The sequence below is a fragment of the Anolis carolinensis genome, chromosome 4 (genome assembly GCF_035594765.1).
Source record: "Anolis carolinensis isolate JA03-04 chromosome 4, rAnoCar3.1.pri, whole genome shotgun sequence".
Taxonomy (NCBI): domain Eukaryota; kingdom Metazoa; phylum Chordata; class Lepidosauria; order Squamata; family Dactyloidae; genus Anolis; species Anolis carolinensis.
Window position 1 is genome coordinate 252649960 of NC_085844.1, and position 15531 is coordinate 252665490.

Consider the following 15531-nt stretch of genomic DNA (forward strand, 5'->3'; position numbering starts at 1 on the left):
TCCATGAGGTCACCTTACATCAGTCAACTTGATGGCAGCTAGAAGAACAAGTACACTGTTGGAGACTAGCCAGGAGGGGAAGTAAAGGAGAGAATTCAAAGAGAGCAACAAAAAAAGCCTTTTATTGTTATCACAGCTGATGATAAAGCAAAACAGCCGTAGGCACCCACTTTAGTGGGTCCATACCATGCAAATGGCAGTCGCAACATGTGAGTAGCAAACAAAGAATTTATATCTCGGCTTATCTAAAATTGACCAATGGTTGAGGGTCTTCCTCACCTTCCACACCAACTTGGCACAAGTGATACCAATGACCTAACTTGTTTTCTCTGAGCTTTCTTCTCCCTTTGGAACTTCCTGGAGAAAGGCACCAGCTCACAGGAAGGGAGGGGCATATGCACAGGCAAAGCTACATAGGCAATAGTTTACTATTTTTCTGGCTTATGGTCCCTACAACACTACCACTTGCTGTGAGGGGGTGCTGGACATCATCAGACATAAGGGATGGGATGCTGTCCTTTGCTATAGGTGACCTGATGCAGCCATTTACCATCAATACTTTATACTAGAGCAGGGGTCCCCAAACTAAGGCCCGTGGGCCAGATGCGGCCCTCCAAGGTAAATTACCTGGCCCCTGTCCTAAACTTTAGACTTAGGGTTGACCTAAGTCTACCTGGTCTTTGGAGGTCTCTTTGCTTACTTATGGCCTTATGAGATTGTCTAAATGGTCTTTGAAGGTGTCTTTGCTTAGCTATGGCCTCATGAGACCATCTAGATGGCTTTTGGAGGTCACTTTCCTTACCTATGGTCCTATGAGACCATCTAGATGGTCTTTGAGGGTCCCTTTCCTTATCTATGGTTTTATGAGACCGTCTAGATGGCCTTTGAGGGTCCCTTTCCTTATCTATGGTTTTATGAGATTGTCTAGATGGCCTTTGGTGGCCCCTTTCCTTACCTATGGTCTTATGAAACCATCGAGATGGTCTTTGAGGTCCCTTGCCTTATCTATGGTCTTCTGGTGGCCTTATAAGATCATCTAGATAGTCTTTGAGGGCCCCTTTCCTTACCTATGTTCTTATGAGACCATCTAGATGGTTTTTGGAGCTCTCTTTACTTACCTATGGTCTTATGAGATCATCTAGATCAGGGGTCCCCAAACTAAAGCCCATGGGCCAGATGTGGCCCTCCAAGGACATTTACCTGGCCTCTGAACTAAACTTTACACTTAGGCTTGACTTAAGTCTGAAATGACTTGAAGGCACACAACAACAACAATCCTGATTCTGGACCATTTCATCATAATCCGGCCCCTCAAAAGTCTGAGGGACTGTGAATCGGCCCTCCACTTAAAAGGTTTAAGGACCCCTGTACTAGAGAGATGTGAGCCACTTTGGGGTATCAAAGTCATGAGGAGGCCTGGAGCTCCATGCTAGGAAACAGCCACAAAGGCAGCTTGCCTGGGAGGTTGGGTGGGCAAGTGAGCACAGCATTATCTGTTCATCTGTACAAGGACTTGTCACAATCGGAAAGCAGTCCTCTGTTTGATCTGCCCTGGAGGGGAAGCCAGGCCCTGGGCTTTGGTTTACACAAGCAAATGCATTGCACCCCAAGGCTGTGAGCACACAGAACTGGTCTCCAATGAAACACGACAAAGTAAGTGAGAGAGAGAGGCGAATAGATTTCTCTTAGAACTGCAGTGCTGTAAAATCCAAGAGGCAGAAGAGACTGAAAGGGCCATCTAGCCCAACCTTCGGCCTCCAACTTTAAAGATCATCACCATCTGAGAGATTCCATTCCATATTTGAAGAACAGGAACAACATAGAGTTCTAGAGATGGAAGTGATCCAAGGGCATCTAGTCCAACCCCATTCTGTCACAATCATCCTGAAAGTCGTCTACTCAAATTCATTTAAAAGATCTCCAATGAGTTAAAATTCCCCATTCTCGTCCTTCCCACCATTTAAAGTCTTCCTAACATTCAGGTGGAACCTCCTTGCTTGCAGTTTGATCTCATAGCTTCATTGTAGCACCAGAAAATAGGCTGGCTTCATCTTCCATAGAATACTGAAACACGGCTATCACGAGAAGGTGTTCCATCAGGATTCTTTACATTTTACTATCAGGTTTTGGTGTCTCTGCTAAGAATACGTCAAGGTACATTATCTTATATGTTGATATAGGATTCAGGCACACATTTGGGCAGTAAAAATGAAATGCACAGACATAGGGTAGGTGACACCTGGCAGGGCAACAATATGGGTGAAAGAGTTGGGGATGTTTGGCTTGGAGAGGAGAAAGTTAAGATAGTCATGTTTAAAAATGTGAAAGAATGGCACATTGAAAAGGGGGCATACTCATTTTCAAACTGCAGGAAAAGTGATCCCTTGTTGTGTATCACATAATAATAATAATAATAATAATAATAATAATAATAATAATAATAATAATAATAATAATAATAATAATAATAATAATAATAATAGAAGATCAGGGGGCAGAGGACTCTTACAAGTAAAACAAGCAGTCAAAGAAGAAGAACATTCCCTGGCAGAATATGTCAAGCAAAGTGAAGAACCTGCTTTGATTGAGGTCAAAAATCAGAAACTCCTCAAAGCACACCAGACAAAAAAACCAGTACAAGAAAGCCACACTACAAACTAGAGCTGACAGCTGGCACAACAAAACATTGCATGGGAAGTTCCTTGACAAAATTGAAGGAAAAGCTGATAAGGAGAAGACCTGGCTCTGGCTCACGAATGGGACCCCAAAGAAGGAGACAGAAGGCCTGATCTTGCAGCCCAGGAGCAAGACATCAGGACAAAGGCAATCCAGGCCAAGATCGAAAAATCAGCTGTTGACCCAAAATGCAGACTGTGCAAGGAAACCGACGAAACCATTGATCATCTCCTCAGCTGCTGTAAGAAAATTGCACAGACAGACTACAAACAGAGGCACAACTATGTGGCCCAAATGATTCATTGGAACTTATGCCTCAAGTACCACCTCCCAGCAGGAAAGAACTGGTGGGATCACAAACCTGCAAAAGTATTGGAAAATGAGCACACAAAGATACTGTGGGACTTCCGAATCCAGACTGACAAAGTTCTGGAACACAACACACCAGACATCACAATTGTGGAAAAGAAAAAGGTTTGGATCATTGATGTCGCCATCCCAGGGGACAGTCGCATTGACGAAAAACAACAGGAAAAACTCAGCCGCTATCAGGACCTCAAGATTGAACTTCAAAGACTCTGGCAGAAACCAGTGCAGGTGGTCCCGGTGGTGATGGGCACACTAGGTGCCGTGCCAAAAGATCTCAGTCGGCATTTGGAAACAATAGACATTGACAAAATTACGATCTGCCAACTGCAAAAGGCCACCCTGCTGGGATCTGCGCGCATCATCCGAAAATGCATCACACAGTCCTAGACACTTGGGAAGTGTTCGACTTGTGATTTTGTGATACAAAATCCAGCATATCTATCTTGTTTGCTGTGTCATACAATAATAATAATAATAAAATTTTTGTTTATTCCCCACCTCTCCTCATGGCTCAAAGTGGGTTACAACATTGCTAAATACATAATCAAAGCACATAAATATTTAAAAACACTTTGCAGAATAAACATTTTAAAACATATATCCATAAAATACAGATTACAATACACAAAATGAAGGGGCTCATAAAGGGAGATGCAATTCTTCAAACAGCCTGGACCTGAAACCAGATAACCTTGGGAATTGCCCTCAACCCCACAATTATGTGGGGTTTGTGATTTGGCAACGAATCTCATTATGGGGTTTCCACAGATGATCCTTGGTGTTATTCTTGTGTAATTCATTTTGCTGGCCTCTTTCCAAATGCCTGAGGTCAACCTTCTTTCTCTTTCTCATTCATGTTCAATCCTTTTGTCCTCCAGAAGCTGCTGAGGTGTGGAGGAGAGTGCAGTTCCTGCAAAGATACACCTGTCCCACCTTCATCTCTCCGGCCTCTGCTTCTTCTTCCTCCTCCTCTTCCTCCGTAATGCCTTCCAAGGGAGCCACCCAGGGACCCGAATCGATGGCATTGGAGCAGAAAAGCTCCAACTGTGGAGGTGACATCCCAGCGACAGCCGCATCCATCAGCAAATTCCCCGTTATTAAGAAGCACTCGGTGCCGGGGACAGATTTCGCACCTTATCTGAACCCAGCAGCTGTGCCCTAAATTCCGAGCCTGGCGCTTGTCGGGAGGAACTCAGGCCCCGGTGTTTAAAATTAGTGTTAGCATCCATCATTTCCCGGAGCCAAATGGGTTTGTGTCGGAGGATGGCAGCTCTCATCCGTCACTGGGACGCTCCCTCGCCCACCGCCGGGCCTCATCCGTCAATGCCAGGCCTGGGCCCCGAGGAGGGCGGCGGGCACCCAAAGGCCACCCCACTCATTAGGGGGTCTCTCCCCAAAGCCAGAGCCCTTCTGGGTCTGCAAGGGATCCCAGTCCCAACTTCCATGGTCCATCGGCACTCTCTGAGCTCCAGGTGGGCCAGATGGAGACCCTGGACGAACCTCTCAGCATCTAGGCGAGACTTCTCAGCTTAAACCCAGCTCAAGGGAAAACAGTCACGGAATTTTAGATTTGGAAGGGTCTATGATGAGGGACATCATGTCCAACCACCTGCCATGGAAAGAACTACTGCTAAAGAGATCTAACAGCAGCTAAATCAGCAGTTGGAAACCAAGACCCAAGTGAAGACCGATCTCTTCCAGCAGGCCTACCCAATCACTTGTAAACTGTAAATGTTATCCTACATTATTATCATTATTATTGACACAACAAACAAGATAAATATGCTGGATTTCGTATCATAAAATCACAATTTGAACACTTCCCAAGCGTTTAGGACTGTGTGATGTATTTTCGGATGATGCGTCCAGATCCCAGTAGGGTGGCCTTTTGCAGCTGACAGATCGCAACTTTGTCAATGTTTATTGTTTCCAAATGCCGGCTGAGATCTTTTGGCACGGCACCCAGTGTGCCCATCACCACTGGGACCACCTGTACTGGTTTATGCCAGAGCTTTTGCAGTTCGATCTTGAGGTCCTGATAGCGGCTGAGTTTTTCCTGTTTTTTTCGTCAATTCGACTGCTAACTGGTATGGCAACATCAATGATCCAAATCTTTTTCTTTTCCACATCTGTGGTGTCTGGTGTGTTGTGTTCCAGAACTTTGTCAGTCTGGATTCGGAAGTCCCACATTATCTTTGCGTGCTCATTTTCCAATATTTTTGCAGGTTTGTGATCCCACTAGTTCTTTACTGCTGGGAGGTGGTACTTGAGGCATAAGTTCCAATGAATCATTTGGGCCACATAGTTGTGCCTCTGTTTGTAGTCTGTCTGTGCAATTTTCTTACAGTAGCTGAGGATATGATCCATGGTTTCGTCGGCTTCCTTGCACAGTCTGCATTTTGCGTCATCAGCTGATATTTCGATCTTGGCCTGAATTGCCTTTGTCCTGATGTCTTGCTCCTGGGCTGCAAGGATCAGGCCTTCTGTCTCCTTCTTCAGTGTTCCATTTGTGAGCCAGAGCCAGGTCTTCTCCTTATCAGCTTTTCCTTCAATTTTGTCAAGGAACTTTCCATGCAATGTTTTGTTTTGCAAGCTGTCAGCTCTAGTTTGTAGTGCGGTTATTATTATTATTATTATTATTATTATTATTATTATTATTATGCCTATGAGATGTGGTTTTCTGATCTCTGAGAGCCTCCAAAGACATCCTTTCCACTGCTGAACAACTCCGGAAAATCTTCCTCCAATCAAGCTAGAATCTCCTTCCTTGACATTTGAATTGATGGCTTCTAGTTTTACACTCCGGAACATCAGTCAGCTAGCTGACTCCATTATCTACACGCGCTGGATGTTAAACTCCTTTGAATGCACCCTAGAATCGCATTGGCTTTTCCAGCTGCCACATCACACTCTCAGCCCATGTTCAGCTTGTGGTCGGTCTACTAAGTCACCCATGCGATATCTGTGCATTTCCTTTTTATTGCCTAAGTGATTCTCTGGTTGGAGGCGTTTAATCTTTCGTTTGACCTTATCAAAAGCTTATTTGCACTGGGATTTGAAATTAAGTTTTCTTAAACCATCTGCCGTCGATTTTACACCATATTAACTTCTCTTCGAGTAGATGGTATTCATGGCGGCTTATTCCGTTTTCCGAGGGTGGTATTTGGATTACAATGGCCTGCCTTGCGTTTTGGGTTGAGTCTCTGTCCCTGCCTTCGGTGGAGGAATTTGTGCAGACCTTTAGTTCTTGCAGAGAGTAAGTCTCAATATACTCTCCAGTAGTTCACAGAGAAAAACTGGAATGTGTGACCCAGTTTACATTTGTAGAGGCAAAACATATAAGCAAAGAAGAAAGCACAAGTTTGGAGAGGCTGGAACAGTTTGCTTTTGTCTGCGCCAAATGGGAACAAAAAAACCCCCACACTTTCTCTTGTCTTTCCTCTGTTGGCTTCTTGAGTGGCTTTGCCCAAAACTGGACGCAGGCGAATTCCAGGTCTGACCAAAGCAGAAGAGAAAGTGTTACCCCTCAGCCAGAGAAAACAGCCTCTGAATTCAAGGACAGATAAATACTGATACAGATGTTCATAGAATCCTAGAGTTGGAAGAGACCACATAGGCTATTTAGTCCAACCCCCTTTTTTTAATGCAGGAAAAGCACAATCAAAGGACCTCTGACAGATGGCCATCTAGCTTCTGTGTTAATTGGATCAAGAGAAGAAAAGTGTATTCAGGCTTACAGAGAAGCAAAAAGAAAGAAAGAAAGAAAGAAAGAAAGAAAGAAAGAAAGAAAGAAAGAAAGAGCAGAATCAGAATTCCCATTCATGTGGGAATGGGAATTCTGATTCTGCCTAGCCTAATAATATAGGAGGAACAAATTGCCTTTTAAAAAAGAACAACTTATTTCTATCAACTAGCTTCATCACATGATCTTTCTGGCCAATAAGAGGGTATGGCTTTGCTTGGTCTCATCATTTCCTGCTCTCTAAATATGGGCATTGGAGGTATTATCAAAAATCAACTCTCCCTCCCCTAATAACAATAACTATAAATATATAACAGATCTCAGCTGGGTCTCAGCCCCAGCCCGACCCCAAACATTCCAGGGAGGATTAAACCCTGCAGACCATAGACAATGCTCTTCCAAAGAAGGCAATGGCCCCATTCCCCTTATAGAGGTTTGAACTGACAAAACATTTTAGGCTTCTCTTAAGTCTTGATTCAGGTTTATGCTTTATTAATAAACAGATAGGGGAGAAGACTCACATATATACACAAAAGCTGGGGTACCAGCTTTTTGAGAAGATACCCCCGGTCTATCTTCCTTCAGGAAACAACTGAAGACTTGGATGTTTCAGCAGGCTTTCGGAGATACAGTCATTAATTAATCAGCCCCAGAGAGTTTTTAAGAATCTATCCTGTATTTATTACGGTCTTGCCTTTTATGTGTTTTTAATGTAATTTTTTATCCTGTATTGTTGTTTTAATTGATATATTGCATTACTGTTTTATCTGTTTTATATTATGACTAGCTGTGCCCGGCCACGCGTTGCTGTGGCGAAGTATGGTGGTATGGGAAATAAAGTATTGAGGAATTGGTGGTAGTTAAGGTAAAGGGTCCCCTGGGCTGAGTGGGTTGCTAGGAGACCAAGTGAGCGGAGCTTAGCCTTCTAACTGGCAGCAATTGGATAAAAACAATTATTCCTCTCCCTCTAATTAGGACTTTATTTTTCTTTTCTTTTTGTTGTATCAACCTAGAGGCATGGATGAGGGGTTGTGCTGTCAATTTTTGAGGTTGTGGGGTGTTTACTTTTGTTGTTTTGTCCGCTGCCATGATGCCATCACTCTTTTATATATATAGATTGTATTATGTTGCTTATTTTTTGTCCTTGTGTTGTTTGGGCCTCTGCCCCATGTAAGCCGCCCCGAGTCCCCACGAGGAGATGGTGGTGGGGTATAAATAAAGTTTTATTATTATTATTATTATTACCACCATAGACATATTCCAGGCACCCGAAGAAACTTGTTGTAAAATGTATTTGGGAAACTGTTGTGGAAGTAAACACCCAGGAAGCCCTAACACCTTCATCTGATGAACTCTCCTTTTGTGATTCTAAGGGCCCTTCTACACTGCCATATACAATCCTGCTGTACAATGGACCAGCAACCCAAGGTTATCAAATATCACAATTTATATTATGTTATATAGTGCTTATGTGGCTGTCTTGAGAAACAACACAGATTCTTCCAGTGCTGAGAGACTGATTGTCAGCAACCTCCAAGACTCATCAAGAACATCCATTTGATTGACTTTCTGGTTTCCCCAGCCTCACTCTTTGTGTAGAGTTTATTCCAAGCTTCCAAAGTCCATTACTGCTAAAAACCAATTATTTCCAGTCTGGACAATGTAAGGCACAGTAACAAACCTTTATTTTTAAATTCCACTAATCCCAGCTCTTTTCTGCTTCGGGCTGTGATGTCAGGAGGAAGTCTCAGCCAATGAGAAAGTGAATTCTAGGAAGTACGTCTCCTTACCAATCAGGGGAGGGAGAGGATCTTCTGAACAGCTGCCAAAGGAGATAAAAATGATGTGCACTGTATTACATGTTATGTCAGTTTTTCTGGAGATTAAGCTGTTCTGTCATCCATCTGGCCAGGTGAATAAACCTCTGTTATTGCCTTCAATAACAGAGGTCATGTCATGGTCATGTTTTTCCTGGCTTTCAAAGTGTCATGGCATGCCAGACAATGAACTTATACTACTTTCTGGTGTCAGATAGCTGATTTGGGTAACAGAGACAGGAGGCAATGCTAGATAGCATTCCCTAATAACAAAAGCATGCATCTCAAGTAGTCAGAGCTATTTCCTGGCAGCCATCCTTTCTGTGTATGTGGCTTTATCCAACTTCATTTTAGAATCAAAGAGACTATTGATTTCCCTTGACCTGGGTACTAGACTCCTCTTGATGCAGCCTACAATTGCATTGGATTTTTTAGCTTCCCCGTCATAGTATTGACTCCTGTTCAGCTTGTCATCTATTAAGACCCCTTGATTCCTTTTACATGGATTGTGGTCAAGCCCAGGTCTGTCATCTATAAAGGTCATTTTGGAGCCTGACTCTGTCCTGAGGTATTGGCACTCCCTCCCAAATTTGATGTCATCTGCAAATGTGATGAGCATGCCTTCTACTCTGTCTTCCTCTGCAGGATGAAGAAAGAGGAGCCATTGGTCAGAAGGACTCTCCTGGGAGCCAAAGGAGGCCAGTTGGGTTTCCGAGGCTTTGCCCTGCATTTGAGGCAAAATGCACGATCAGCAGCCCTTCTGCAATTTACCAATAGACAGACATTACAGCCTGGTTTGTTCAATAAAATATACATTGTGTTTGTCTTTTGATTTATCGAGGCTCCTCCAGAAGGTCTCTTGCCCACCGTGCCTCCTTCTTCGAAGCCTTGCAAGGGAGGAAGAGCCATAATGAGAACTTCTGAAGATAGGAGAGACGCTTTGCCCACCCAAAATAATTTGCAGGAAAAGTGTGACCAAGTTAATTCTTGCAGGCCCAGCTCATCTCATCCACAAAGTCTCCAGGTGGGTAGATTTTTTTAAAGGAAACTCTACTGGCAAAATTATATGAAATCATTTCATGCCTATTTAAAAGTACAGAGAACCTGAAACTTCCCTTGAAAAACATCCTTGCCTCCAGCTATTAAATCAGAGAACTTTCTTCAGAGGAAGATAACATTCCTGACGGAGCCCAAGGCAGCCAGCAGTGTGATTGCCGACGGGGCCACGAATCCATTCGAGGTTCGAGAGTTCAAAGGAGCTCTCCAAAGTGAAGCACTATCTGGAGGGGACAGGATTCGGTGCTGGAGAACGGTTTGAGAGTTCAGACCGCAAGCCGGAGCAGATCTGCCACTCCAGCAACAGAGAAGAGTTTACTTTGGTTTGCGATCAAAGCCATGCTTGCATTAATTGTTCTTGTGTGCTTTCAAGTCATTTCCATCCCTAAGGGGAACCTATCATAGAGGTTTCTGGTGTGTGTTCATGTCTTAAGCCTTTTCTGAGGCTGATAGAGTGCGACTCCATGCGTTTCCAAGGTTCTCCATGAGTTTCCATGGCTGAGGGGGATTCAAACTCTGGTCTCCAGAGACACAGCCTAACACTCAAATATAATGCAATCTTCAGTATTGTCTCCATTTCTTCCTCCTCGATTCACAAATAGTGGGCCCATATCCAAAAGAAATGCAACTTTATGCTCCTTGGTGATGCGTAAGGACATTGTGCAGCCAAATATGCAGCCATGTGCATTTGCAGTGACCATGTGCAATGTGCATGCAGATCCCTGAGCAACGGTGCCACATACACAGCTCTGTCTCTGTGACCTTGTTTCACATGAATACTGATGTCCAACTGCTTCCTCTTATGCTATATATATATATATACTAGCTGTGCCCGGCCACGCATTGCTGTGGCTTATGGGAATGCTTTGTTGGCCAGGTGGAATAGCAGTGAATAGCCTTGCAGCCTCAAAGCCTGGCCATTGTCTTCTTATGGGAATCCTTGTTTGATGAGCTGGAATACAAAGGAATAGGCTTGCTGCTTGGAAGGCTGGATTAAATGGCAATGTGGAGTCAAGATAATCCAGTTCAAAGCAGATAATACAAGATTCTAAATGGGTTATATAGCTGTGTGGAAGGGCCTTGAGTCTACACTGCCATATAATCCAGTGCAAATTAGATAATCTGTGGAAGAAGCCTAAGTGATGCCTAACTGTGCCTGTCCCCTGGGCTGAGTGGGTTGCTAGGAGACCAAGTGGGCAGAGATTAGCCCTCTAAACTGGCAGCAATTGGATAAAAACAATTATTGCTCTCCCTCTAATGAGGACTTTATTTTTCTTTTCTTTTTGTTGTATCAACCTAGTGGCATGGATGATGGGTTGTGTTGTCAAATTTCGAGGTTGAGGGGCCTGTAGTTTTGTTGTTTTGTTGGTCGCCGTGATCACGTGTTGCTGTGGCAAAGTGTGGTGGTATGGGAAATAAAGTATGTATTGAGGAATTGGTGGCACTTAGTATATGTTATTTCCTAAAGCTTGTGAATATACAATATTTCTGGTTGTTCCTTTTTTTTGTCTGTTGGAGGCAAGTATGAATGCTGCAATTAGCCAGAATGATTAGCATGTAATGGCCTTTCAGTGTCAAAGCCTGGCTGCTTCCTCCCTGGGGGAATTTTTTTTGTTGGTGTTAGCTGGCCCTGACTGTTTCATGTCTGGAATTCCCCTGTTTTCGGAGTGTTGTTCTTTATTTACTGTCCTGATTTTAGAGATGATATTGTTCTGTTTTATTATATCACAGTAATTTTTATATGTTATATTTATGACCTTATATTATTTGCTTTGAACTGGATTATATGAGGCCCCTTCTACACAACTGTATAAAATCCACACTGAATTGGATTATATGGTAATGTGGACTCAATATAATACAGTTCAAAGCAGATCCTGTGGATTATCTGCCTTGGCATTCTGGGTTATATAGCTGTGTGGAAGGGCCTTGAGTCTACACTGCCATATAATCCAGTTCAAATCAGATAATCTGTATTTTATAGGCAGTGTAGAAGAGGCCAAAGTGAACCCTGCCTGTCCTCCAGTGCCATTGTGGCTGAGGGGGTTGCTATGACATGAAGGAGGAAGGGCCTGCTTATCCTTCTGACTGGCAGACAAGAGAGAATGGCTCTTCCTCGCCCTCTGTAATTTTGACTTTATTTTTCAAGGTTTTTTTAATTGAAAGACATAGATTGGATGACTGTGTCTTTTGTGGCCAAATTAGGTGTGATTTGGTCAAGTGGTTTTGTTGTTTACTCCATAATAAAACACACATTACATATATATATATATATATACTAGCTGTGCCCGGCCACGCGTTGCTGTGGCGAAGTCTGGTGGTATGGGAAATAAAGTATTGAGGAATTGGTGGTAGTTAAGGTCTAGGGTAAAGGTTTTCCCCTGACATTAAGTCCAGTCGTGTCTTACTCTGGAGGTTGGTGCTCATCTCCATTTCTAAGCCGAAGAGCCGGCGTTGTCCGTAGACTCCTCCAAGGTCATGTGGGATGACTACATGGAGCGGCGTTACCTTCCCACCGGAGCAGTACCTATTGATGCACTCACATTTGCATGTTTTCGAACTTCTGGGTTGGCAGAAGCTGGGGCTAACAGTGGGGGCTCTCTCCGCTCCCCCAATTCAAACCTGCGGTCTTTCGGTCCAGAAGTTCAGCAGCTCAGCGCTTTAACACGCTGCGCCATCAGGGTATATTATTTCCTAAAGGTTGTGAATATACAATATTTCTGATTGGGTTTTTTTTGTTTGTTGGAGGCAAGTATGAATGCTGCAATTAGGAAAAATGATTAGGATGTAATGGCCTTGCAGCTTTAAAGCCTGGCTGTTTCCTCCCTGAGTGAATTTTTTGTTGGGGGTGTTAGCTGGCCCTGATTGTTTCCTGTCTGGAATTCCCTTGTTTTCAGAGTGGTGTTGCTTGCGATATTTTATGTGCTTCTACTGTCTGTGGCCCTGAGAAAACAGAGGATTTGCCAGACTTTGATGATGGGAATACTTTGTTGGGAGGTGTTAGCTGGCCCTGATTGTTTCCTGCGTGGAATTCCCCTGTTTATTTACTGTCCTGGTTTTAGAGATTATATTGTTCTGCATTATTCTATCCCAGTAATTATTTCATATTAAAGAAGAATCTCACTTATCCAACATTCGCTTATACAATGTTCTGGATTATCCAGCGCAGTCTGCCTTTTCATGTTTTTGTAGTCAGTGTTTTAAATTCATTGTGATATTTTAGTGGTAAATTTGTAAATACAGTACAGTAGAGTCTCACTTATCCAACATAAACGGGCCGGCAGAACGTTGGATAAGCGAATATGTTGGATAATGAGGAATTAAGGATAACCCTATTAAACATCAAATTAAGTTATGATTTTACAAATTAAGCACCAAAACATCATGTTAGACAACAAATTTGTCAGAAAAAGTAGTTCAGTACACAGTAATGCTATATAGTAATTACTGTATTTATGAATTTAGCACCAAAATATCACGATATATTGAAAGCATTGACTACAAAAATGCGTTGGATAATCCAGAACGTTGGATAAGCGAGTGTTGGATAAGTGAGACTCTACTGTAAATACTACATAGCATTACTGCGCATGGAACTACTTTTTCTGTCAAATTTGTTGTATAATATGATGTTTTGGTGCTTAATTTGTATAACGATTACCTAATTTGATGTTTAATTGGCTTTTCCTGAATCTCTTCTTATTATCCAACATATTCACTTATCCTGCCGGCCTGTTTACGTTGGATAAGTGAGACTCTACTGTATATTTCTAATCTTATATTATCTGCTCAGAACTGGATTATATGAGGCTCCTTCTTCACAGCTGTATAAAATGCACACTGAAGTGGATTATATGGCAGTGTGGAGTCAAGATAATCCAGTGCAAAGCAGATAATATAAGATTATAAATGGGTTATATAGCTGTGTGGAAGGGCCTTGAGTCTACACTGCCATATAATCCAGTGCAAATTAGATAATCTGTGGAAGACGTCTAAGTGAGGCCTAAATCTGCCTGTCCCCTAACTGAAACCTGGCTGTCCCTTGGTTGCTAGGCAACCAAGTGGGCAGAGATTAGCCCTCTAAACTGGCAGCAATTGGATAAAAAAATTATTGCTCTCCCTCTAATTAGGACTTTATTTTTCTTTTCTTTTTGTTGTATCAACCTTGAGGCGTGGATGATGGGTTGTGTTGTCAAATTTTGAGGTTGGGGGGCCTGTACTTTTGTTGTTTTGTGAATCGCCGTGATGCCATCACTCTTTTATATATATATATATATATATATATATATATATATATATATTAGCTGTGCCCGGCCACACGTTGCTGTGGCGAAGTATGGTGGTATGGGAAATAAAGTATCTTATATTATCTGCTTATAACTGGATTATATGAGGCCCCTAGAATCATAGAATCACAGAATAGTAGAGTTGGAAGAGACCTCATGGGCCATCTAGTCCAACCCCCCGCTAAGAAGCAGGAAATCGCATTCAAAGCACCCCGACAGATGGCCATCCAGCCTCTGCTTAAAAGCTTCCAAAGGAGGAGCCTCCACCACAGTCCGGGGCAGAGAGTTCCACTGTCAAACAGCCCTTCTCACAGTGAGGAAGTTCTTCCTGATGTTCAGGTGGAATCTCCTTTCCTGTAGTTTGAAGCCATTGTTCCCTTGCGTCCTAGTCTGCAGGGAAGCAGAAAGGAAGCTCCCTCCCTCCTCCCTAGGACTTCCCTTCATGTATTTGTACATGGCTATCATGTCTCCTCTCAGCCTTCTCTTCTGCAGGCTAAACATGCCCAGCTCTTTAAGCCGCTCCTCATAGGGCTTGTTCTCTAGACCCTTAATCATTTTAGTCGCCCTCCTCTGGACGCTTTCCAGCTTGTCAACATCTCCCTTCAACTGTGGTGCCCAAAATTGGACACAGTATCCCAGGTGTGGTCTGACGAAGGCAGAATAGAGGGGGAGATGTTAATAAAGATGTTGAACAGAACCGGGCCCAGGACGGAGCCCTGCTGATGGCACTCCACTTGTCACTTCTTTCCATGATGAAGACGACGCATTGGTGAGCACCCTTTGGGTTCGTTCGCTTAGCCAATTGCAGATCCACCTAACCGTAGTTCTGTCTAGCCCACATTTTACTAGTTTGTTTGCCAGAAGGTCGTGGGGGACTTTGTCGAAGGCCTTACTGAAATCCAGATAGGCTACATCCACAGCATTCCCTGTATCGACCCAACTCGTAACTCTATCTTCTACACAGCTGTATAAAACGCACACTGAAGTGGATTATATGGCAATGTGGAGTCAAGATAATCCAGTTCAAAGCAGATAATATAAGATTATAAATGGGTTATATAGCTGTGTGGAAGGGTCTCAAGTCTGCACTGCCATATAATCCAGTTAAAATCAGATAATCTGTATTTTATAGGCAGTGTGGAAGAGGCCTAAGTGAGGCCTAACTCTGCCTGTCCCCTGGGCTGAGTGGGTTGCTAGGAGACCAAGTGGGCAGAGCCTAGCCTTCTAACTGGTAGCAATTGGCTAAAACAATTATTCCTCTCCCTCTAATTAGGACTTTATTTTTCTTTTCTTTTAGTTGTATGAACGTAGAGGCATGGATGAGGGGTTGTGCTGCCAAGTTTAGTGTTTGTGGGATGTGTAGTTTTGTCCTAGGCCGAAATTTCATTACCCTTATATATAGATAGATATATATTCTCCCAACCATGTGCCTCCCACCAGCACCCACTGGTCCACAAACCTTGCCATGTGCCAATGAGGCTTGGATAAAGGACAGAGGTGTCCATGGCTAGGCATACATATAATTCAGGTCACCTGGCAAAGTTTAAGAGCTTACCTGGGCAATGGGAGACAAAGATGAAGGATA

At 43.2% G+C, this 15531-nt stretch overlaps 1 long non-coding RNA gene across 1 annotated transcript; it reads left to right on the top strand.

Moving 5' to 3' along the window:
* Positions 1-1339: 1339 nt before the first annotated feature.
* LOC134298690 (uncharacterized) lies at positions 1340-9441 on the top strand. Its single transcript, XR_010005802.1, has 3 exons — positions 1340-1653; positions 3924-4097; positions 9250-9441. It is a non-coding gene; the product is annotated as an uncharacterized LOC134298690 (long non-coding RNA).
* Positions 9442-15531: the final 6090 nt, after the last annotated feature.